Source organism: Dysidea avara, chromosome 2 (assembly GCF_963678975.1).
Source record: "Dysidea avara chromosome 2, odDysAvar1.4, whole genome shotgun sequence".
Classification (NCBI taxonomy): Eukaryota; Metazoa; Porifera; class Demospongiae; order Dictyoceratida; family Dysideidae; genus Dysidea; species Dysidea avara.
This window is the reverse complement of record NC_089273.1, coordinates 4,716,707-4,742,389: the sequence shown is the minus strand read 5'-3', so window position 1 is coordinate 4,742,389 and position 25,683 is coordinate 4,716,707. Positions and strand designations below refer to the sequence as shown.

General features: G+C 37.3%; 2 long non-coding RNA genes across 32 annotated transcripts in view; one reads left to right on the top strand and one right to left on the bottom strand.

The window, feature by feature from the left end:
* Positions 1-1,424: 1,424 nt before the first annotated feature.
* Positions 1,425-25,683, bottom strand: part of LOC136246473 (uncharacterized) — a 31,352-nt gene continuing 7,093 nt past the window's right edge. For 12 of the 31 annotated variants that reach the window (XR_010696453.1, XR_010696465.1, XR_010696472.1 and 9 more), the window contains 6 exons: positions 20,538-20,632; positions 19,340-19,460; positions 19,198-19,294; positions 17,829-19,121; positions 16,452-17,783; positions 1,425-1,664 (listed from right to left, as the gene is read on the bottom strand). This is a non-coding gene — a long non-coding RNA (uncharacterized lncRNA). Of the gene's footprint in view, positions 1,665-5,410; positions 6,312-15,290; positions 15,446-16,451; positions 17,784-17,828; positions 19,122-19,197; positions 19,295-19,339; positions 19,461-19,639; positions 19,712-19,817; positions 19,941-20,506; positions 20,633-25,683 lie in introns of those variants that run through there. The other 19 variants (XR_010696470.1, XR_010696469.1, XR_010696451.1 and 16 more) reach the window with 16 other exon arrangements.
* LOC136246475 (uncharacterized) lies at positions 2,391-4,963 on the top strand. The gene is made up of 3 exons (XR_010696473.1): positions 2,391-2,758; positions 3,471-3,846; positions 4,606-4,963. It is a non-coding gene; the product is annotated as an uncharacterized lncRNA (long non-coding RNA).

Sequence of the window (25,683 nt, the reverse complement as noted above, 5' to 3'; positions counted from 1 at the left end):
GCTGGCAACATTACAAACACACAAAATATGTGTTTTGTGCAATGTGGTCCATCTAGAGCTCCCAGGGCATGTAATTTGGCCTGGAACTTGCTACTGTGACACTCATCCATTTCGTATCCCAACCACTTCACCACTTTCCACTTCTTTGTGATGACTAATGATCCAGCAACACACAAGGAAAAACCTATCTAATAAAATGGTAGGAAATTATAGACACTGCTTCTTGTACTCTAGATTCCTTAAAAGTAGAGTTGTATGGATAATTGAGTGACTATTGATCACCAACTATGTTGGCCTTGTATTGCAAGTTGGCATCAGATCAGTAACATGTGTAAACAAGCAGCAGTCAGATACAGATAATCTGTTTATGGGCACTCATGCTCTATTAGAAATGCCAGTTTATGTAATGTCAACTGTTGTTCACAAATTCCTTCTAAAGGTCATATCGGTGCACTTAAAAGGTCATAAATGTCTCTATCTTCAGTGAAATTTTACCTACATAGCTACCTAAATTATGAAATACCTTTTATGTAAGAATGAACACTGTGCCCTAAAAATGGTTTTCCATTGAAAAAAATCACACATGAACACTCACCAATCAACACAATCTCTAGTTTACCTGCAATCACCTGTACAATTTCTCATAGGCGGTGGAAAGGGGGGCTAGGGGACTGAAGCCCCCCTCAGAATGATACCACGCCAAAATTATCCTTCTTGGAGTGGGGCTGAAAACTGCAATAAAGATCGAGATACTGGTACTTTAATAGACAGTCACTCTAATAAAGCAGTCACAGTATTAGAGCAGTGTGTAGCGAGCTATGTAAGGATTTTTATGTAACAATGTAGCGATTCAGTTCATTTTTTTAACCATAAATCTAGATCCACCCCTGGTGAGTCCCCCCTTGTATCAACTACTTCCTCCACCCCTGCAATTTCTACTAATGTTTATAGCAGCTTTATTAGACGTTGAGAAAGTAGCAGCAGCCTTTCTAGAATCTATGTGCAGTTGGGAGATCATGTGATCTCATGTGGGGTTGATGGTGACATTTCAGACAGGAGACAGATGTGAATGATGTTACGAAGTAAGTCATCATACTTCTTGACAGGAGACAGATGCAGGTATACACCATACCATATAACCTGGAGTGTGAGGTAGTGACCATATGATGTATTGTATTGTTGTTATAGACTGTAGTGGAAACTTATACTAAATGTGATAGTATGTATAGCTATATGGGGAGTGAGCATACAGGATGGTCAATAGTGAATAATGAAACTGTGTGGATATTGCATAATATTAAACAACTATTTCTGAGAAATGTAGAAATAATAACATTCAAGTGCTATCATCCACATAACTACCTTACCACAAAGTTGTTTATAACATTCCAACAGTTTATTGGTGTACTAATACAGTTTATGAATTTAAATGCATGTTAACCAGATATTAATATATTTTATTGAGTATACAGACACAGATAGTCCACTACATACATAATACTAAACTGTACAATATTGGGGAAAACTATGTATGTGTTTAATCATACAGTATAGTTACCATATATCTCCAAATAAAATGCTATGACAATTCTTTGCTGTTATTCATCAGTAAAATTGAGCATCCTGACAACTTCATTAATGTTGTTGAATACATAAGTTTAGCCCTACAGGTATTGAGACAAGTGTTAACAATGAATAATCAAATAGATATGGGTAGGAAGTAGTCTCACATAGCCACACCACTACTTTTTCTTTTGTGCATGAATAAGAAAAGTAGGGTCTGGTACAATGACAATAGAAATCCTGTTCAGACCTTCACCAGTTTTCAGTGAGCATTGATTGGTAAAGCCCTAAACTTCATAACCCTGTTAACAAGTGATGTGCTCACCATTTATAATAACTTTTCAATATGAAATATCTCATTCTATGCAATCATTATCCACTTTAGGACTAACAGCACTTTATACTGAAAGGCTAGGCATCTTCTTTAAAGCTTTCAGATCACTACGAAACATTGCAATTAATAGTGGAATGTACATTGCTCATTAACAGGGATATGAAGTTTACGGCTTTGCCATAATGCTTACTGAAAACTAGTGAAAGTCTGAACAGGATTTATATAGTCATTGTGCCAGACCTACTTATACCACCACACACAAAAGAAAAGGTAGTGTGGCTATACGAGGCTAGGTAGGTAAATACAGTGTGCACAAAGAGTTAATAATACTATATTATTTTATTATGAACTCTTGGTGTGCACTGTACTGTAACTGCAACAACAATCCCTTTTATGATTATCTAAAAGACAGATTAGTTATAGTGCAGTAAAACCTTAATGGATAAACCACATGACCAAGCAGTTATCAGTTATTTTTTTGCATAACTGAATAACCAATCTCTAAGATAAGTAAAAAATGTAGGTGTCTTGAACTTTAACATTGATATCACAGAGTTTTCTATAATCACTTGGTGCCTATATAGACCAGGAGCCTTACACTGCGTTAACATTAGCACGGTAGCACGGTTCAGTTCGACTCGGTTCGGTACGGCCCAGTATTGCCTCTGTTCACACTATGCAGTCTCGCTCGCTAAGTCATCTGGTTTCCATAAGTGCACAATTAAATATTATTTAGTTTACTTACTGAAACTGGATGCAGCTCTTTCCCTTCAAGCCTCTTGCACTGGAATTCTTTCATTTCAACTAGATAGGCGCCATGTAGCTGAAACTGTGACTGCAGAAATCATGCCACGAATCGAAGTGAGTGAAACAGTAACTGCCATGACGACAAATAGTTCATAACTGTCGTTAGGGTTTCTTCCGTGCTGAACCTCGTGTCGAACAGTGTTCCTGAGCCCTTCTTCATTGCATGTTGAGTTTATAAAATAATTATTTTGTGCGCCTGGTGAGTAATAATCGTACCGTAACGTGCTGGCCTGGTTCAATCGAGTGGGCTGGCTCGGTTCGGTTGGGCCCGGTACGGACGGTGTTCACATTGCACTTTTTGTCGAGCCGTACCGTTCCGAACCGTGCTCTTGGGCTAGTGTGAACGGGGTGTTAGTCTAAACTTACCATGCTTTGTACTGTAGATCTACTGCATATATAAAAGTTTACATAACTGTTGCACTTTATATATTGCACTAAAGAGATACGTATTGGCAATGATAACATTGACTTAGCATTGTCAAAGTTATCTCAATTGTAACTGTATGTTGCAATTGTGTAGAATAATAATAATACAAGTATTTTAAGTTTGATTAGGGTTGAAATACAGTGTAAAAAGGTTGTGAAACAAGTGAATAGCATAAAACTAGTGAAATAAGAGGGGTTGCCTATGCCTGCAGACATAGTAATGGACTTAAATAGGGTTAAATGTCATTAGTACATGTATCTGCAGGTATAAGCAACCTCTCTTGTTTCACAACTTTGGTGGTATATAGCTATTAATGCTTATTGCCCATATTTTCCTTAGTGATTGCAGAGACACTTCTCATACATTTGTATCACTGAGTAACAGCTGCCTAACAGGAAGAACATAGCAGAAGATGAAGCATAATGGCCACTTCATTTTTCAGTTATTGATTGTTGGGACATGTGTTCAGACGCAAAATTAATATTATGGTATTTCTGGCACCATCCTTCTTTTGATGTGGAATATGCTGGGTCATTAGTCATAACAATGTTATAAAAAAGTAAACAAACAAGTATAGAAAGAAACAATAATTAAGCTGGATGTCAGAATAAAAAGGTAGTGAAACAAGGACATAGCAAAGAAGCCACATTGCCCAACCATGAATTGACACCTTGAGTTGTCGGTGAAAAGAACTCGGACATAAAGGAGAACAAATGTAAGTCCATGATGCGTGTACTGTAAATACTGCGGTTGGCTAAGAAGTATATCTTGGGATGAAGTGATGCAAAAAATCAAGCCCATAGCCTTATCCATTGTTAGCTGAAGGCATCAGGTAGTCAGTTAATAGAAAAAAATAAGTATAACTAAGCCCAAAAAAGCCTTCAGAGCAAACTCAAATCCCTCCAACAAGTTTTTATGGAATTATAATTTAATTGAATTTAATCAATATGGCAAAGCTGTTTTGGAGGAAAAATAAATTGAGGCTGGTTTTGGGTGATTTTGAAGGGCAAGTAAGCACAAAACTCCATGATCCCTAAAATACAGTAGCTACTAGAAGTGGGTTATTGTGGTGCATGACTTACAGTCCCTTACTGCATTAATTTTTCTAGAGTATAAGTACAGATACTATAATATATATCACTGTATGAATATTATGATGGTGGTCCAAAAAGGATATTCCAGGAAGAAGTGGGTCATCAATTTTATTATTACACCAATATAGTGTTGGAATGGTGTAAACAACTTTGTGGTAAGGTAGTTACATGGATGATAGCACTTGAATATTATTTATTAGTCCATTAGTACTTCTCAGAACTAGTTGTGTAATATTATTTAATATCCTAAAAATTCTAATAGTCACTAATAGACATACACATACTGTTGACTGTAGTCTAGTTAAGTAGTCTATTTAAAAGTATGACTTCAATATTGTTTGAATTCTTGCATTTTTTTCATGTATATTATTGTTGTTAAGGTACCAGCAAACTGTACAGACAGGCTATAGAGCAATGGATCTGACTGTCACAATAAAACTATAAAAGATTTCTTGAAGAGAAATTTCAGATTTGGTACTCATACAAGGTACAGAAAGGTTTTAACGGGCAGCTGCACCAGGATTTGTACGTGAGTATACTTAAGCCACTTGGAGCTGAATGGCTTTTCAATGCCTATCAGTATCAACAGAGTAATAACTCATTAGGATTCTGGTTCTTGAACTGTAATTGTTAATAGGAAAATATTTTGAGTATTGACTTCAGCATTTCTAGAATATTATTATGTATTAACTGTATTACTTTTAGTATTTATTCAAACAGTTTAAACAATTGTTGCATTTATGGTAATCGATCCCTGACAGCTACTGTAACTAAGCACCTTTTAAAAAAAACCCTACACAATTTAATTATACCTCTAAACCACAATACTATATACACAATTCTGGACAGTTCTAGAATAGAATGAATACAATTACAAATTGCATCATAACCATAAGTACATAGTGTGAAAATTTCACAGACAACCTGTCTAGTTACTAGCGTATTATTACAACAATTTAAAAATTGATGTACCATAGGGAAAGGTAAACAAATGTCTTTTTCAAAACACTGCCCTAAATACAGATGTATTGCTTTCTGGTGTAATGGCTTATAAAGATCCTGTCCAAAACAAATCACTGTGGTAAATGCAATTGCAAAAAGTCCACATTCTTGGATACCCTGTTGCTTATGAACCTTGGCAACATTGTGTTTAATGGGCACTCCAAACAATTCATGGATTATCACCTGGGTTCTGTCATCAGTGCTGTCATACAGGGAGTCATACACCATCACCTTGTCTGATTCTTCTAGGTGAACATTGGAAGCATCAATCCAATCGTTGCTACGTAAGTGAATTATTTGTGTGTAATACCTCGAACATTGCTGTCCACCTACATCATTCTGCTTCTTTGCTTGCAGAACTGTACTGTGTAAACCACTGATAGCTGGAAACTGCTTCTCGAGTGATTTTTGTGCAAGGTTTATAACCAAATCATTCAGCTCTTCTCAATTTAAAATCTTTCTTTTATGTCAAATTACTAGGCAAGCACAGCCAGTCTTTACCCACTCTCAATCCACCTCAAATTTCTGGTCTTCTACAGGTGTGGAATAGTCTAGATTACTACTGCATCCTTGGACTTCAGTACTATTTCCATTGTGCTTATCGACTGGTACAGTACGTATTATCAATTCTTCCACAGGTTCAAGCTTTATTCTCTTCAGTAGTGTCTTCTCAGCGTCATCATCTTTCTTCAAAGCCAAATCCAGCAACTTTCGAGTTGTAACCAAATGTTCATCATCATTACAAAAGAAGGAAAGTTTGCAAGATATCTTTATCTGACACCCTGATCCAGATCAGCAAAGTATTGTCTGTCCCCAGTGACTTCACACAATATTGTATCAGACCTCTACAGAAAAAGTGATGATATTTTCTTTGGTACATGGCCAACAATGACAGCATCCTTCAAAACGGCCACACCAAAATGATTATGATAGTCTCACGTCTGCAGATTAGTATCTCACTAAGCATAGCAGACCATAATATTTTATTGTACACATGGTAACCTTGTATAACTGTTTCGACTTCGATAGAGTTCATCATTGCACTATTCCCGTTTCAGACATTTAAGAAAGTTACCATGCTGACCTAAGAAATTGATTATGTAAGCATCATAATTATGTGATGTGCCAGTGCATGGGCAGCTGGGGACGTGACTTGTATGAAACACAAAACTATTCAAAAATTGTTTAGTGGCTATGCTCCATAAATTTCTTTCTTTGAAAATAACTCGTTATGCAATATATGCTCAAACCCTTTACCACTCTGCCACTGCTGTCAGTTGCTCACCTCACTTTATAAATAAAAGTTCTAGTTTATATAGTACATTAGTTTTACCTATAATCTCATATGTAGATCTATCATTGTGTTCTAGAAAAATTCTATGTTCATTGTATCAGAAACACTCAGAAAAACTTTGTGGTCTATTAGAGTGCTGCAAAAATAGTATAATCACATGTGTGACCGGATTTTCAAAAAGGGGTCTTCCACACACATCCAATTGTATGAACTCAGAAGACCATAGCTCAGTAGTCAAGAAACATATTAACCTGAAACCTTTCATTAATTTGGTTTAATTACTGTTCTATTACAATACGTATTTCAAAATGAGCTTGTTGCACACATGCTAATCTCGTGACTGTCTTATGAATAGTAATGGTTTATTCTATAAAGGCACTCTCTATATTGACTAGGCACAGAGTGTAGGTATCATGCTACAATGAATCATGATGACAATCTGCACTTCAACCAATAAAAGAAAGATGTGTAATGTTTATATGTGGGACTGGAATACTAATTCAGTAAAAACACTTAGTCTGTAGATGACACCGATCAGCAGTTCTCTAACACCAGTAGAGATATAGCATGTGTTATTATGATCTACAGCCAAACTGTGAGAAAAGGATGTGTGACCTTTAAAAATAGACTAGTATGAAAAAGATGTGATGTCAAAGGTTGCACCAAAGAAATGGCTAACATCACAACATTTTTTCACATCATCCTATTTTAAAAAGGCCACCCCTTATTCAAGCTTAGTTGTTATGTAGGATATGATTCCCTATGTGGGTGGTGGTATGCCTCCTTTAAGTAAAGACAAGTACACAAAATTTTTAGAAATTTTCAACTAGAGTAGAGACCATAACACTTTGATAAAAAGTACTGAAACAAGCTGGAGTAGTACACTACCGTATATTAAATCACAGTAAGTGTTATATTCCAACTGTGCTTTTCCTAATGGTATCTTGAACACAGTAGGGATATAACACTTCTTATTGTTTTACTGTGATTCAATATCATGCACTACTCCGGTTTGTTTCAGTACCTTTACGGATGTGTTATGGACCCTACCTAAGTTGAAAATTTCAATTTTTTTTGCACTTGTTAGCTTTTTATTTATTTATTTTTTTTGTAAAATAAAATTATTATGACTGGTGAACCCACACATATTGCATCAAAAGAAAGAAATGGCGCTGAGCACCTCAGCTACCAATTATCATCCGAAAAGTGAAGTATCCATTACACTTCACAATTAGCTATGCTCATTCAGTTACACAGCATTACAAGTTAAGAAGTGTTCAAAAAGCACCTCTACTATCAAAGTATCCACTATGAAAAATATGGATGAATTCCATTATGAAGAGAAGCCATCATGTGCTACAGCCAAATCAACACTTTTTATTGTCAAAGTATGCCAAAAGGCACTTGTCTGACTGAAGCAATGATGAACAGTGAAAAAACCAAGCCAGTAGTCTTAGCTGCTATCGAGTTACAGTTGTCTGAAGGAATCAGTTACCCAGTCAGTCAGTCAGTCAGTCAGTCAGTCAGTCAGTCAGTCAGTCAGTCAGTCAGTCAGTCAGTCAGTCAGTCAGTCAGTCAGTCAGTCAGTCAGTCAGTCAGTCAGTCAGTCAGTCAGTCAGCCAGTTAGTAGAAAATTCTGTTTAATTAATTTTTAAAACATTCTGTAGCAAGTAGAGTATTATGGGTTATTCTGAAGGCTTGTTTTGGGCTTATTTTTACGTAACCAATACTGCCTCATCATCATCAGGGAAAACTGAGGCTGGGTTTTGGGTAATTTATTTTCATGAGACATACCCACATCTTTGTGGTCCCTACTATATAGTCTGATAGTACTGTATGATAATTGTGACCACATTTTACAAAAATGATCCAAGTCATACATCAGGCAAAATCAAACTAACAATATACTAGTGGATAGCTACACTATCATACTATTGGTATTAATCCTCAGCATTACTCAAACTACTTGAACCTGGTCTTAAGAGGTTTCTTTTCTGGGTGATGTAGTGAGCTTGAATGGCGGTTTCTGGCCTTGTGAAGGACATGGCTTGGCAATAATTAGTTGTGTACTGGTGGATGGCCTGATAAGCTTGGCCAGATTTTTTCTGTGTTGATTTTGCTGCATATCAGCCACTAAGAAGCCAGCATAGCCCTGTAATCTCATGTGTAGACTCCAGTCATGGTCTGCCTCTATTTTGAAGTCCATCTCTCACTCTAGCTTTCAGGCACAGTCAAATGTATTCACTCTAGCTCTGCCAACTCTTTGGTTTATAAATTAATAATGATTATAAAGAGTAACAAGTGAGCAGTGTTACAGTTAGGCAGAGAAACAGGAAGGCAAGGCTGGTGAAAAAATACCAAACTCAGGTTCAAACAATAATGAACTTGTAATCTTCAATAGACCACTAAACTGTACTACAGTCAACAGTATGTGTATGTTTGTTAGTGACTGTTGGAATTGTGTGGATATTAAATAATATTACATAACTAGTTCTGAGAAGTGCTAATGGACTAATAAATAATATTCAAGTGCTATCATCCATGTAACTACCTTACCACAAAGTTGTTTACTACAGTCCAACAGTTTATTGGTGTAATAATAAGGTTGAGTGCCCACTTCTTCCTGGGATATCCTTTTTGGACCACCATCATATTATTCATATAGTGACATATTTTTGTGTAGTACAGCCATAGTTAGAGTAGCTAACAACATTCATATGTATGGTAATAGGATTTGGGTCTTCCACACAGGTACAATTCTATGAACTTAACAAACAAGCTGGTTGATGTCCCAGCTTTGTAGCAAGTGCTCACCACATAGCATGTGATACAGTGTAAGGATGGATACTATGTAGTTTGAAGCAAGCTATCTCTTCCTCCCATCTAATCTGCTTTGCAATTGCATTTTAATACAATGTAACATCATGTCAGATAAAGTTTGACCTGACATAGTGTCAGATAACAAATACTAGTTATAATCTGCTCGGTCACCACACCCCTAAATGATCTACATAGCTGCTATCAGTTTATCAACAGTTCAACAAATTGACTATATCCCATGACGCTGAAGTCTGTGAGTTAAAAAGCTTGTACGAACAGAAGATGGCAGCACAAGCTGCCTTCTGAAGTATGCAAATGTATTGTACTCTTTGGTACATGACATGCATTACTAAGTTTTGTAATGGTCACTGTCATGAAATCGCTAGACAGCCAACTTCAACTGTCACAAGTTCAACCTAAAATCCAGGCTTCCAGCATGTTGAAGATCCAGCAGTAATGAACCATAGCAATGTTTTTTTACAGTTCCTTGCAGCCAAAAGATGCTGTTCAGTATTAGTAACCACAGAGAGGTCCAATAGCATGATGGAATCTGTGGAAACTAGCATGAGATCAGGTCTGCTTAGGGTAGATGTGATATTAGTGGGATAGTACTTGGGGACTAACACTTGCCTGGTAGCCAGGAAGGTCAGCATAGATACATTGCGACCTAGGATATGGCATCCTACAAAATCATGTGCGCATAATAAGACACCATTCTTTGAGGGCAAAAACTGTATGTGCTCTATGTAAGCTAGGAAAAATTTTAAAATGCTATTGTGAGGGAATCATACTGAAAGTTAGATTATTGATGAATTAGTAGGTAAAAGTTCATAACATATTTGTGTCCCAGTGACTACAGTATATCTGCTTAGGGAATGTTTTACAATAGAATGCTCAATACTTTTGCCCACACTTTTTCCTTGAAATCAGAAGCCTTAGCAACACTTTACTGAATCACACTTAAGGTCACAACACATCTATAAAGGTGGTAAATCCTTTTTAAAGTCCTGAACAAAACCTGCAAAATGGAGTCAGGATGGAAAGTGTAATTGAACAACCAGTTATAACATGGTTGGTTGTATTCTGAGTAGAGTGACAAAGGGTACATAATGGACTAATACGCGAGTCAGATTCATGGTGTTGGTAATTTTATCACAGCCGGTTCTCAACCTAATGGTTTATTATTACACTTTCTAACAACAAAAGTTGACAATACTCTTGTTGCTAGTTGTCATACAGTACAGTAGTAATGTATATTAGAGATCATGACGGTTTGGGATTTTCTGTAGGGACCCGCCGATTATGCTCATTATTTTACCTATTATGCTATGCTGCACTGCTCAAAATTTAGCCTATTGTGCTTAAATTAATGCTCAATATTTATCTATTATGCTCAAATTATGCCTCAATTCCCATGTTTTTCTAGTAAATATGCACTTTATGATAAACAGTAAGTTGCTGAAGCACAGACTCTAAATCCTTGCTTGGCAAAATGCATGTCACAGAAAAGATCGATATATTCTAATAGAACAGTCAGCTGTCTGACTATTCTCTGACTGTTCTATTAGAGTATATCGATCTTTTTCTGTGATTTGCATTTTGATAAGCAAGAATTCATGGTAATGCATATGCATTCTGCCTATTATGCTAGCATTATGCTCAATGCTTTCAGGCACCTATTATGCTCATTATTATGCCAGCATAATCGGCAGGTCCCTAATTTTCTGGCCAAGAATATCACAGTATGGTACATTGGCAGTATTGATTAGGTATCACCAAGCCCAAAAGAGCCTTTCAAAATTGCCTGCTTCCAAAATGCTTCCAATAGGTAGCTAAAGTATTATAAACAAAAATTGGATTTTTACTGACTGATTAACTACCTGCCTACCTTCAGTAAAGTGTAACATGATAATAATTAATGCTACGGTTAGATTTTCTCACTGTTTGATGTCACTTTGTCCCTAGATGTGCCTTTTGGCATATCACAGTACATAAAACACATGCATCATGGACTGACCTTTGTCCTCCTTTGTGCCTATTTATTTTTGTTGACAGTTGAAGGCATTAAATTCAAGGTAGCGCGATACATGGCTCCCTATTTTAATGAGAATGGTCTGTATTTTCTATGAAGAGTGGATTGATTGCAGAGGTGTCTTCGTTTGTAATGCTGGGATGAAAATAGGTGAAAGCAAAGTGTAATGGCCACTTCATTTTTGACTCAGTTGGGGTAAGCAAATCATCCATATTTTTCATGGTGGCTGGATTGATTTCAGAGGCTGTTCTTCATTTGTAGCACTGTGTAACTGGCTGAACATAGCTGAAAGTGAAACACAATGACCACTTCACTTTCTAGTCAATAATTGATAGTAAGCACATGTTCAGACGAAAAATTAACTCTGGTGCCATCCTTTCTTTTGATGCACTATGCATGGGTTCACCAGACATAATAATGCTACATAAAGTAAACAAACAAGTCTAAGGAAAGATACGCTTGATTAGGGATCATAGAAAAAAGTAGGGAAACAAGGGAGGTTGCCTACTCCTGAAGATATACTAGTAGACATTTCAGGTCAAGGGTATAGAATAAACTAAGGACTAAATATTCACTAGTATATCTGCAGGTATAGGTGACCTTTCTTGTACTCTTGTCAGCAATGTTTGCATTCCAATGGCACCACATATAACAGTGATAAACCCACCACACACACAGTAGACTAAACTACTGGATTGGTCTACTGGAATCAAGTTTTTTTCTTTTATACCAAAGAAGTGTTTTATAAATTAATGTCATTCACCACAAGATATAAAACTTCCACAATGTTTCACAAAAACCACACAAAACCTTTAGAGTAGTTCATTATCGAAAATAATGTCCAATACAAGCACTGTGCACTGTTAACACTGCTAATACATCTGTATGTCTTCTCTACAATTCTGTAAAATATGTTGACAGAGGTCTTACACTATGTAATTACAGTATGTAACATAATACCATCACCAACACCCTTTCAGTACCCTGAACTTTCACTCTAGCTTTGCTAGCTTTTTGGTTTATAATGTTTGTAAAGAGTAAAAAGTGAGCAGTGTTACAGTTAGCCATAGAAAATCAGTTTACACACTTTCAAACAGGAAGGTAAGGCAGCCCATATTTTGTGAAGACATATAAGAATTCAAAACTGAACTCATACTGTTGAATAGATGGATAAACTAAACTAGTGACTGTTGAAGTTGTGTGGATATTAAATAATATTACATAACTAGTTCTGAGGAAGTGCTAATGGACTTATAAATAATATTCAAGTGCTATCATCCATGTAACTACCTTACCACAAAGTTGTTTACTACAGTTCAACAGTTTGTTGGTGTAATAATAAGGTTGAGTACCCACTTCTTCCTGGGATATCCTTTTTGGACCACCATCATATTATTCATATAGTGATATATTTTTGTGTAGTGCAGCCATAGATAGAGTAGCTAACAACATTCACATGCATGGTAATAGGATTTGGGTCTTCCACACAGGTACAATTCTATGAACTTAACAAACAAGCTGGTTGATGTCCCAGCTTTGTAGCAAGTGCTCACCACATAGCATGTGATACAGTGTAAGGATGGATACTATGTAATTTGAAGCAAGCTATCTCTTCCTCCCATCTAATCTGCTTTGCAATTGCATTTTAATACAATGTAACATCATGTTAGATAGAGTTTGACCTGACATAGTGTCAGATCAACAAACACCAGTTATAATCTACTCAATCACCACATCCCTAAGTGATCTACATAGCTGCTATCAGTTTATCAACAGTTCAACAAATTGACTACATCCCATGATGCTGAAGTCCGTGAGTTAAACATCTTGTTCGAACAGAAGATAGTAGCACGAGCTGCCTTCTGAAGTATGCAATGTATTGTACTGTTTGGTATATGACATGCATTACTAAGTTTTGTAATGGTCACTGTCATGAAATCGCTAGACAGTCAACTTCAACTGTCATAAAAGTTCAACCTAAAATCCAGGCGTCCAGCATGTTGAAGATCCAGCAGTAATGAACCATAGCAATGTTTTTTACAGTTCCTTGCAGCCAAAAGATGATGTTCAGTATTAGTAACCACAGAGAGGTCCAATAGCATGATGGAATCTGTGGAAACTAGCATGAGATCAGATCTGATTAGGGTAGACGTGATATTAGTGGGATAGTACTTGGGGACTAACACTTGCCTGGTAGCCAGGAAGGTCAGCATAGACACATTGCGACCTAGGATATGGCATTCTACAAAATCATGTGCACATAATAAGACACCATTTTTTGAGGGCAAAAACTGTATGTGCTCTATGTAAGCTAGGAAAAATTTTAAAATACTATTGTGAGGGAATCGTACTGAAAGTTAGATTATTGATGAGTCAGTGGGTAAACGTTCATAACATATTTGTGTCCCAGTGACTACAGTATATCTACATGCTTAGGGAAAGTTTTACAATAGAATGCTCAGTACTTTTGCCCACACTTTTTCCTGGAAATCAGAAACTGTAGCAACACTTTACTGAATCACACTTAAGGTCACAACACATCTATAAAGGTGGTAAATCCTTTTTAAAGTCCTGAACAAAACCTGCAAAATGGAGTCAGGATGGAAAGTGTAATTGAACAACCAGTTATAACATGGTTGGTTGTATTCTAAGTAGAGTGACAAAGGGTACATAATGGACTAATACGCGAGTCAGATTCATGGTGTTGGTAATTTTATCACAGCCGGTTCTCAGCCTAATAGTTTATTATTACACTTTCTAACAACAAAAGTTGACAATACTCTTGTTGCTAGTTGTCATACAGTACAGTAGTAATGTATATTAGAGATCATGAAGGTTTGGGATTTTCTGGCCAAGAATATCACAGTATGGTACCTTGGCAGTATTGATTAGGTATCACTAAGCCCAAAAGAGCCTATTAAAATTGCCCGCTTCCAAAATTACCTGCCCAAAATGCTTCCAATAGGTAGCTAAAGAATTATAAACAAAAATTGGATTTTTACTGACTGATTAACTACCTGCCTACCTTCAGTAAAGTGTAACATGATAATAGTTAATGCTACGGTTAGATTTTCGCACTGTTTGATGTCACTTTGTCCCTAGATGTGCCTTTTGGCATACCACAGTACATAAAACACATGCATCATGGACTGACATTTGTCCTCCTTTGTGCCTATTTATTTTTGTTGACAGTTGAAGGTATTAAATTCAAGGTAGCGCGATACATGGCTCCCTATTTTAATGAAAATGGTCTGTATTTTCTATGAAGAGTGGATTGATTGCAGAGGTGTCTTTGTTTGTAATGCTGGGATGAAAATAGGTGAAAGCAAAGTGTAATGGCCACTTCATTTTTGACTCAGTTGGGGTAAGCAAATCATCCATATTTTTCATGGTGGCTGGATTGATTTCAGAGGCTGTTCTTCATTTGTAGCACTGTGTAACGGGCTGAACATAGCTGAAAGTGAAACACAATGACCACTTAACTTTCTAGTCAATAAATGATAGTAAGCACATGTTCAGACGAAAAATTAACTCTGGTGCCATCCTTTCTTTTGATGCACTATACACGGGTTCACCAGACATAATAATGCTACATAAAGTAAACAAACAAGTCTAAGGAAAAGATACGCTTGATTAGGGATCATAGAAAAAAGTAGGGAAACAAGGGAGGTTGCCTACTGCTGCAGATATACTAGTAGACATTTCAGGTCAAGGGTATAGAATAAACTAAGGACTAAATATTCACTAGTATATCTGCAGGTATAGGTGACCTTTCTTGTACTCTTGTCAGCAATGTTTGCATTCCAATGGCACCACATATAATAGTGATAAACCCACCACACACACAGTAGACTAAACTACTGGATTGGTCTACTGGAATCAAGTTTTTTTATTTTATACCAAAGAAGTGTTTTATAAATTAATGTCATTCACCACAAGATATAAAACTTCCACAATGTTTCACAAAAACCGCACAAAACCTTTAGAGTAGTTCATTATCAAAAATAATGTCCAATACAAGCACTGTGCACTGTTAACACTGCTAATACATCTGTATGTCTTCTCTACAATTCTGTAAAATAGCACAGGTTGACAGAGGTCTTACACTATGCAATTACAGTATGTAACATAATAGCATCACCGACAATCTTTCAGTACCCTGCACATTCACTCTACACTGAAAAGGGTAGGTATTTCCAGTGGCTTATTGAATACAAATGAGCCTTAATATAAATCCTGTATTATACTCATAATTATACTTTAGTATAATGCATACTATACTATTACATGTATGGTTTCAGTTTATTTACCACATTACCTGAAATAGCTTATATCTAGTATAACGCCCATACTATACCATCACATATGTGACTGGGCCTGCGAAAATAGGGCAGGTGGGCACATGATTTTTGCCTACTTTTTCAAACTTCCATCATTCATAACTTTTTATATTATAATGCTATAGCAATACAATTTTCAGCTCTCACTCAGCATTTAATTGGCTTTATGCTGCAAGTTGCAGATTGGAAATATTCCGTTCCAACACTGAGATATGATCTGTAGTGTTACGGGGTGTAGTTTGTGCCCACATGCCCTGTTTTCGCAGGCCCGGTCACATATATGGTTTCAGTATGTTTAACACATTAACTAAAGTCTTACATGAGATTGTAAACATAATACAGGTTATATCAAGCTTTTTTGTATTCAATAAGCCACTGGAAATACCATCTTATATCCCTCTTTTTTCACAGTGCTAGCTTTGCTAGCTCTTTGGTTTATAATGTTTGTAAAGAGTAACAAGTGAGCAGTGTTACAGTTAGCCATAGAAAATCAGTTTACACACTTTCAAACAGGAAGGTAAAGCAGCCCATATTTTGTGAAAACATATAAGAATTCAAACAACACTGAACTCATACTGTTCAATAGACTGATAAACTAGACTACAGTCAACATTGTGTTTAGGTCTAGCTGTTAGGGAATTGTATGGATATTAAATAATATTACATAACTAGTTCTGAGGAAGTGCTAATGGACTAATAAATAATGTTCAAGTGCTATCATCCATGTAACCAGCTTACCACAAAGTTGTTTACAACATTCCACACTTTATTCATAAAATAGTAACATCTTCTTCTTGGAATATCCTTTTAAACCACCATCATAATATTCATATAATGATAATTTATATTTATGTGGAGTACAGCTATAGCTCAAAACATTCATATGTACATATGGTAACAGCATTTAGGTCTTCCACACAGATGCAATGCTATGAACTTAACAAACAAACTGGTTGGTGTCCCAGCTTTATAGCAAGGGCTCATTTTTGATACTCACAGACTGACTGAATGGATGGGAGGAATTAAGGGATGGATTGGTCTGAACTACATAGTATCTATCCTTATCTGTTCCCTCTGATAGGTTATAATGAATGGTTCAGTTGAAATCATGTTCTAAAAGTGTGGGAAGTGGTGATTGAGATAGCGTAAGATGCGGTGGCTCAGAGATTGAGTGCTAGGGTTATGTACACATGAGCAACATGGGGTTCTGACTGTGTTAGGAGTGACACTGACAAGCTTGAATTCCATGGCAGTTGAACATGTTTCCATGGTTGCTCAATATCTCCCAACAGCAGTGAAATCTACTGCAGATCCTACATGGTGGGCCAACTTTATGGCACAAATGAGTTGAGGAAGGCTATGTAAAGCTGAGGTGACTAAGTTCTGAACAGGTGCTGTTATCTGCAGTATCACAGATGCTGAAATTGATATCTGTTTCCAGCATGATTCTTATTGGTATTTAGAGGTAGTTTCATCATAAAAATATAATACATTTAAAGTTTCTCTGCAATGGGGACACAAATCGATTTTGTTGGCTAAAGTTTGTGCTACAAATGAACATTGGGCCCCTTCATCAAATGCATGGATAGCTTGTGGTTGCCAGCTTTAACAAAGGCTACATCAGTTTTCAAAAGGCATGCTGAGCTAGAATCTCAGTTACTGATCAGAGACTGTATGGTTGTGGTTAGGCCAGTGATTGGCTGGATTAGAACAAAAGTCAGTGATGGGTTCAATGTACTCCTCAATGTCTGAGGGGATATACGGATTGTTCTGTGTAGAGTGTGATTTTGCTGAAATAGGTGTGTTATCCATGCCACACAGGCTACTGTGGTGCTTTTTATTGACATCCCCTGTATCTATTCTTTGAGTTGCGATTTATAGCCTTGTAGTTTCCTAAAGACTTAAAGCATAGCCATTTCTTCTTTACCATTTCTGACTATGCTTTTGCATCAGTTTCCACATTACAGTACACAGCACTATGTGGACTCTTACAATACGCACAGGTTGGTTTTCCACTCACTATGTACTTTGTTCTCTCTCGTTGGCAGTCCTGACTGACCCTAAATACACCTGTGAAGAAAATTTTGATTGACTAGATTATTACAGCTTTCTCACCCAGACTCTAATCCATGGATTTTAATCTCTCTTTCAATACCAGTACAAACTACAAAGCTCATCAATAACTTCAGCTTAAAAGGAGTCCAAAAATGTTTGCCATCAAAGCAGATCTTGAAACAATTTCAGCGAATCAAGCTTAGGGAGTCGACTGGTGGGTGCAGATTCAAGAACAGGGTGTTTTGTTCCAGAATCCGAGACTTGTACAGTAGCTGGTGAATTGGCAGCTGTTCTATAAATAGCATTTCAAAGGTGCTACCTTCTCATATCTATATCTCTATCATCTCAAAAGTGTCTCATTCAGAATCATCAGCTCCTTCAATCATTGACTGTATCTTGACACCAAATTGTTGCAGTGATTCTGCCTGTGATATAACTTAACTAGTAGTTCGTTCAGTAGCATGCTGCATCTAAATTAACTTGTTAAAACCGATGCATCAGCAAAATAAAACTAACACTGGTAGTGGATAGCAACACTATCTTACTATTAGTTTTGATCCTTAGCATACTCAAGGCTTTTTTCCAGGTGGTGTGGTGAGCTGGAATGAAGGACATGGCTTGGCAACAATCAGTGGTGTACTGGTGGATGGCCTGATAAGCTTAGCCAGATGTTTTCTACGTTGATTTTGCTGCATATCAGCCACTAAGGAGCCTGTAATCTCATGTGTGGGCTGCAGTCATTACCTGCCTTCATTCTTAAGTCTATTTATTCAGTTTAGCTTTCAGGCACAATCAGGAACATTCACTCTAGCTTTGCCAGGTCTTTGGTTTATAAATAATGATTGCAAAGAGTAACAAGTGAGCAGTGTTACAGTTAGGCAGAGAAAATCAGTTTACACACTTTCAAACAGGATGGCAACACTGCCCATATTTGTGAAAAAAAAATACAAGGGATTCAAACTCGGGTTCAAACAATAATGAACTTGTAATGTTCAATAGACCACTAAACTAGACTACAGTCAACAGTATGTGTATGTCTGTTAGTGACTGTTGGAACTGTATGGATATTAAATATTATCACATAACTAGTTCTGAGAAGTGCTAATGAACTAATAATATTCAAGTGCTATCATCCATGTTACTACCTTACCACAAAGTTGTTTACACCATTCCAACAGTTTATTGGTGTAATAATAAGGCTGAGGAGTGGATTGTGTCAAATGTGAATTTATGTGAAGCAGAGTTTGATTTTGTTGCAATAAGTGTGTTATCCAGGCCACACAGGCTACTGTGGTGTTTCTTGACATCTCCTGCATCTATTCTTTCAGTTGCAATTAATTGCCTTGTAGTTTCCTAAAGAATTAAAGTATAGCCATTTCTTTTTTACCATTTCCAACCATGCTTTTACGTCAGTTACCACATTACACACCTTAAATCTCTATCATCTCAAAAGTGTATCATTCAGAATCATTAGTTCCTACAGTCATTGACTATGTCTTCACATCAAATTGTTGCAGTGATTCTACCTGTGATTTAACTAATCAATATAATGTGATATACTGTAACTAAACTATTCCATAGTGCTGCATTAGTTCTGATTCCTCCATCTTTCCACAGATGTGTATTACATGGGCCTGGTATGCCTTATGAAATCTGTTCATTACAACTTGCCTATTCCTTCATCCTGGATTGCTGTAAGAAAAAACAGAAAATAAATGATCTATCAATGAACTAGTTTGTCTTGACATGTACCATTAAAAACATGTCACAGTATTGGGGAGGGTTACAAAACAACAAATCTACAGTATCTTGGTCAGAGCATCAACGTCACGATATAGTCAAAATATTACAATACACACTATATTACTCACTAAACAATAACGGATTAACAGAGCCAGAGCTTGATCATACAGTGTGGTGACACAAGTACAAAATAGTGTGATCTATTACAAAACAGCTTTAAGTTACATAGCTTGTGTGTGTATCATAATTTTAGTTTGATAGCTTAACTATGTTAAATTAACATGTCAAGTTTGAAGAAAACTTCACCTAGAATTTCTTGTGGTGACATTATAGCTTGTTTTCATACGGCTTCCTATTAGATAGGCTTCCTATTAGATAGGCTTCCTGTATACACCACCTTAAATGGCAAACACTTGAAAATGTGAATTTCTTCATAATATAAATAAATGAGCACACATTGTAATTATTATATGTGATCACACCTGTGAAAACAGGGCATGTGGGCACAAACTACACCCTGTCACACTACAGGTCATATCTCAGTATTGAAACAGAATATTTACATTCTGTGACTTGCATTATAAAGCCACTTGAATGCTTACTAAGAGCTGAAAATTACGTTCCCATAGCATAATGGCATTAAAAGTTGCGAGTGATAGAAGTTTGAAAAAGTAGGAAAATCATGTGCCCACATGCCCTATTTTCGCAGGCCCAGTCACATATGTAATTTTATAGAATCTCCTATTAAGGAATTCTTAATCAGTCAACCACCAAACATCTTGGAGTATTAACTAACAGTAAGTTTTCATGGAACAATCACGTACAGTCCATTGCCCATAAAACTACTCAAGTAAATGGTTTCTTATAATTTAAGAGAATGTTCTTTAAGTAGTACACAAGCATAAGCATAGGAAGTGGGGGGCTGGGAGGGGGGTTGCCATGGCCCCCCAATAGCTATTTCAAGTCATATCTTAAGTAGTCAACTGTCTACTTACCACGGATATGTTATATCACTCTATAATTCACCTTTCTATTCAATCAGAAATCCATAAAGAATTTATGAAACTATCACCGTGCACAGTGACTCTTCAACAACACTTCAGATTGATAATTGTGAGTTGCTACAGATTATAAAACATGTCACAAAACATTGCATTATCAATTCATCATAACGTTAATTATATACATTCATTAGAGTCTGTATACATAGTCCTGAGTCAAAAAATCTCAAAATTTTGCTCAAAAAATGATTTTAGGAATTTCCCAAAAATTTCCACCTGTTATGCTCTTCAGTGTTCCCATTCTGCTTGCATTATGGCCCTAAGTTAGCAACATTTCTTACAATAATCTTGAAAACTTTTAATCAGTGAATGCTCTATTAGAGTATTCCACTACAAAGTGACTGTTCAAGTAGAGAGTACATATCAATCTAAGAAGCTACAGTATATGTACAATGTATTTGAGTGCTCTATTGTATTAGGCAATATCGATCTATCTTCATGGAATTAAGTTCCATAGTTTCACCTACCATTCTAGCATCATTCTGGCATAGCACTCCAAGCTATTATGTTTTATGATGCAGTGCATGGCTGCTGAAGGAGTTTTGGGTTTCAAAATACTAAGTAATCTCCATGCATTGAAAATCCAAAAATTTCTGAGGGGATGGGATCCCCAAGTTCCCACTATATAGCTTGGCATGTTTCAAATACTTCTGCTTTGCAATTACATTTTAATACACGGTAATATCATGTCAGAAAAACTTTGACATGACATAGCGTCAGATCAAAAAATACTAGTTATAATCTGCTCGGTGACTACACCCCTAAATGATCTACATAGCTGCTATCAGTTTATCAACAGTTCAGCAAATCGACTGCATCCCATAATGCTGAAGCCCATGAGTTAAATATCTTGCACGAACAGGAGATGGCAGCACGAACTGCCTTCTGAAGTATGCAATGTATTGTACTCTTTGGTAGATGATATACATTGCTAAATTTTGTACTGGTCACTGGCATGAAATGGCTAAGACAGCCAACTTCAACTGTCACAAGTTCAACCTAAAATCCAGTGTATGTTGAAGGTCCAGCAGTAATGAACCATAGTGCTAATGTTTGACACTCACAGACAGACTCAATGGATGGGAGGAATTAAGGAATAGGCGAGTCTGAACTACACAGTACCTATCCTTACCTGGTCCCTCTGATAGGTTATCATGAATGGTTCAGTTGAAATCATAGTCTAAAAGTGTGGGAAGTGGTGGTTGAAGTAGTATCAGCAAGGCCGGAGGAGACGGTCCGGTCGGTCAGGCCTGAGCCGGACCAATAATCTGGAGTTGAATCAACTAGCTGACCAGCTCGAACTACATTACTCTCATGCAATCTTTGGATGATCACATCTACATGTAGCTACGTACATTTTACAGATGTTATTGAAAATGCATGACACGAGTAGTCACCTAGTTTCTCAGCCTAACTAAAGCACAGAACTACACGTATAGTACCTCCAATTACCTTACAGTACAGCTATGTATCTTTTCGTACAGAAATGATTGTGGGTTCTACGTACAGTATCACGTGTGCCGACAGTTGGCATTTATCACGTGTAAGGCAGGTGCCTTCTTTGATTCTAAACCAGCACACTTATATCACAATTCAATCTTCATAAAGTAATCATTAGCATTCCTTGGCTTGTCTCTCTTGGCTTCTTTTACTGGGCGAAGGACTGGAAGTGACAAACCAGATGACTCATGAAGCTGTACACCCATACATTACATGGTGACCATCTGGATGAGATGTTGAGTAGAAATCACTCCTCTTCAACTACCCACTCATCCTGTAGAGATACTGAGCAAACTTTCAGTCTCACCCACATCGCGCCATTTTCGAATACTGAATGATCTCGTGACTGTCCACCAGTATATTACTTGATGATCCATTCACTTCATACAAACCAGTATAGTAGTATACTGTATTTTTGTAGTTGTGTAGCTTTTTATTGTAGCTGTGTGAATTCATTGTATAGTAATTATATCCTAGCTAAAGGGGGCCATGCTGTATGGGTTCCCTGTGAAATTTGGGGGAAAAGTTGCAAGTTGCTAGCTAGTTTTACTTTAAAATTTAGCATCAATTTTAAATTTTAAGGCATTTTCAAGCCTTTAAATTGCAAAAGTTCTGCAGCTCCTGGGGGTTGCACCCCAGACCCCCCTTGAACTTCTAATTGCCAGCTATAACTAAATGAACCATACAGCAAGTTTCATGCTGTGTCCCCTGTAGCTATGTCAGGTCTACAATTATACATAGTATAGAAAGTCTGAAGAACAACAGATAGGCTTGAGCATATTTATATAGCTAGCTAGCAGTAAAATATCACTAAAATTGCATATCTGAGTGTCTAATTTTCAAAAATTTCCTGTGGGGGCATGCCCCCAGACCCCCTAGAATGCTCGTGCTTCACTCTTCGCAGAGTGTGCTTCGCACACTGTGCAACAGCTCCTCTCTCATTGGCATGTATATAGTAGCAATTTCAACATTATAGTCAATGGCCTGACCAACTCAATTTTCCCTCCTCCGGCCCTGGTCAGATGTGGTGGCTTAGAGATTGAGTGCTAGGGTTGTGTACACATGAGCAACATGGGGTTCTGACTGTGTTAGGATTAACGCTGACAAGCTTGGATTTTATGGCAGTTGGACATGTTCCCATGGTTGCTCACCGTCTCCCAATAGCAGTGAAATCTACTGCAGAGCCTACATGGTAGGCCAGCTTTATGTTTCACAAATGAGGAAGGCTATGTAAAGCTGAGGTGACTAAGTTTTGAATAGGTGCTGTTATCTGCAGTGCCACTGATGCTGAAGTTGTTGTGATTGGTGACCTTTTAAAAAATAGGCTGGCTATAAAAAAAGATGTGATGTCAAAGGTGGCACAAAAGAAATGGCTAACATCACAACATTCTCCTATTTTAAAAATGTCACCCCTTATTCAAGCTTAGCTGTTATGTAGGATAGGATTCCCTACATGGGTGATGGTATGACTCCCTTAAGTAAAGACAAGTACACAAAAAAATGGAATTTTAAACTAGAGTAGAGACCATAGCACATCGATATAAAGTACTGAAATAAGTTGGAGTATATAGTGCAAGATATTAAATCACAGTAAAACAATGAGAAGTGTTATATCCCTACTGTGCTCTTCCTTATGGTATCTTGAACACAGTAGGGATATAACACTTCTTATTGTTTTACTGTGATTCAATATTGTACACTATTCCAGCTTGTTTCAGTACCTTTTATTGATGTGCTATAATCCCTACTCTATTTGAAAATTGCAATTTTTAAATAACATGTACTTGTTTGTTAACTTTTTTGTAAAATGTGACCAGATTTTACAGAACCGATCCAAATCGCACATCAGGCAAAATCAAACTAACACCACCAGTGGATAGCTGCACTATCGTACTACAAGTTTTGACCCTCAGCACTACTCAAACTACACGAGGCTGGTTTTTACACACGTCTTTTCTGGGTGGTGTGGAGTGCTCAAATGGCGGTTTCAGGCCTTGTGAAGGACCTGGCTTGGCAAGAGTCAGTGGTTTACTGGTGGACAGCCTTATAATGTTGGCCAGACGTGTTCTCTGCTGATTTTGCTACATATCAGCCACTAAGGAGCCAGCACAGCCCTGTAATCTGGTGTCTGGACTCCAATCGTGGTCTGCCTCCATTTTGAGGTCTAACTTTTGCCCTCCCCGCCACCCCCCCGCCTCCACCCCCCAGCCTCCACCCCTTTGTGAGCACTCGTGATACTACTTCGCTCGTCCAACTGCTCAGATTTTCTATCTTATTTGGCAGGAAACTGTACAAGCAGCTACAAGTACTGGAAGTGGCTTGAAAGGTAACAGATTGATGCATCTTTTGTGTAAATTTCATACGCGTGCTTGCTATCCTTGGAGAGTTATGCTGACTTCAATTCTTTAAAACCGTTTATCTCGGAACTTCTAATGTGCGATTTGGATCGTTTTTCCAAAATCCAGTCACAAATAAAATTATTATGACTGGTGAACCCACACATACCACATCAAAAGAAAGAAATGGCACTGCGCACCCCAAGTACCTATTACCATCTGAAAAGTGAAGTATCCATTACGTTTTGCTGTCAGCTATGTTCAACCATTTACACAGCATTACGAAACAAAAAGTGTTCTAAAAGCACCTCTGCCATCAAAGTAGTCACTATGAAAAATACGGATGATTTCCATTATGAAGGCAAACCATCATGTGCTACCACCAAATTCACACTTTTCGCTGTCGGCCAAGATGAATGAGACACAAAGAAGGATATTGTAAGGTCATGAAGAATGGATTGTACATACGTACTGCGGTATGCCAAAAGGTACTTGTATGGCTGAAGCAATGTTGAACAGTGAAAAAATCAAGCTGGCAGTATCAGCTGCTATCGAGTTACAGTTGTCTGAGTTGCTCAGTCAGTCAGTCAGTCAGTCAGTCAGTCAGTCAGTCAGTCAGTCAGTCAGTCATTTAGTCAGCAGAAAATTCTGTTTTTTTTGGGTCGTTCTGGAAGCTTTTATTGGGCTTCGTTTTACTTAACCAATACTTCCTCATCATTGTCAGGGAAAATCGAAGCTGGTTTTGGGTAATTTTTGCAATGAAACATGCCTACATCCTTGTGGTCCATACTATACAGTACGATAGTACTGTATGATAATTGTGACCAGATTTTACAAAACTGATCCAAATTGTACATCAGGCAAAATCAAACTAACACTACTAGTGGATAACTACACCATCTTACTATTGGTTTTGATCCTCAGCATACTCAAACTATACGAGGTGTCTTTTCTGGGTGGTGTGGTGAGCTCAAATGGTGGCGTCCGGCCTTATGAAGGACCTGGCTTGGCAGTAATCAGTTGTGTACTGTTGGATGGCCAAACAAGCTTGGCCAGACGTTATCTGTATAGGTTTTGGTGCATATCAGCCGATAAGAAGCCTGTAATCTCATGTGTGGACTCCAGTCATGGTCTGCCTCCATTTTGAAGTCCATCTCTCTCTAGCTTTTAGGCACAGTCAGGTGCACTCACTCTGGCTTTGCCAGCTCTTTGGTTTATAAATAATGATTGTAAAGAGTAACGAGTGAGCAGTGTTACAGTTAGGCAGAGAAATCA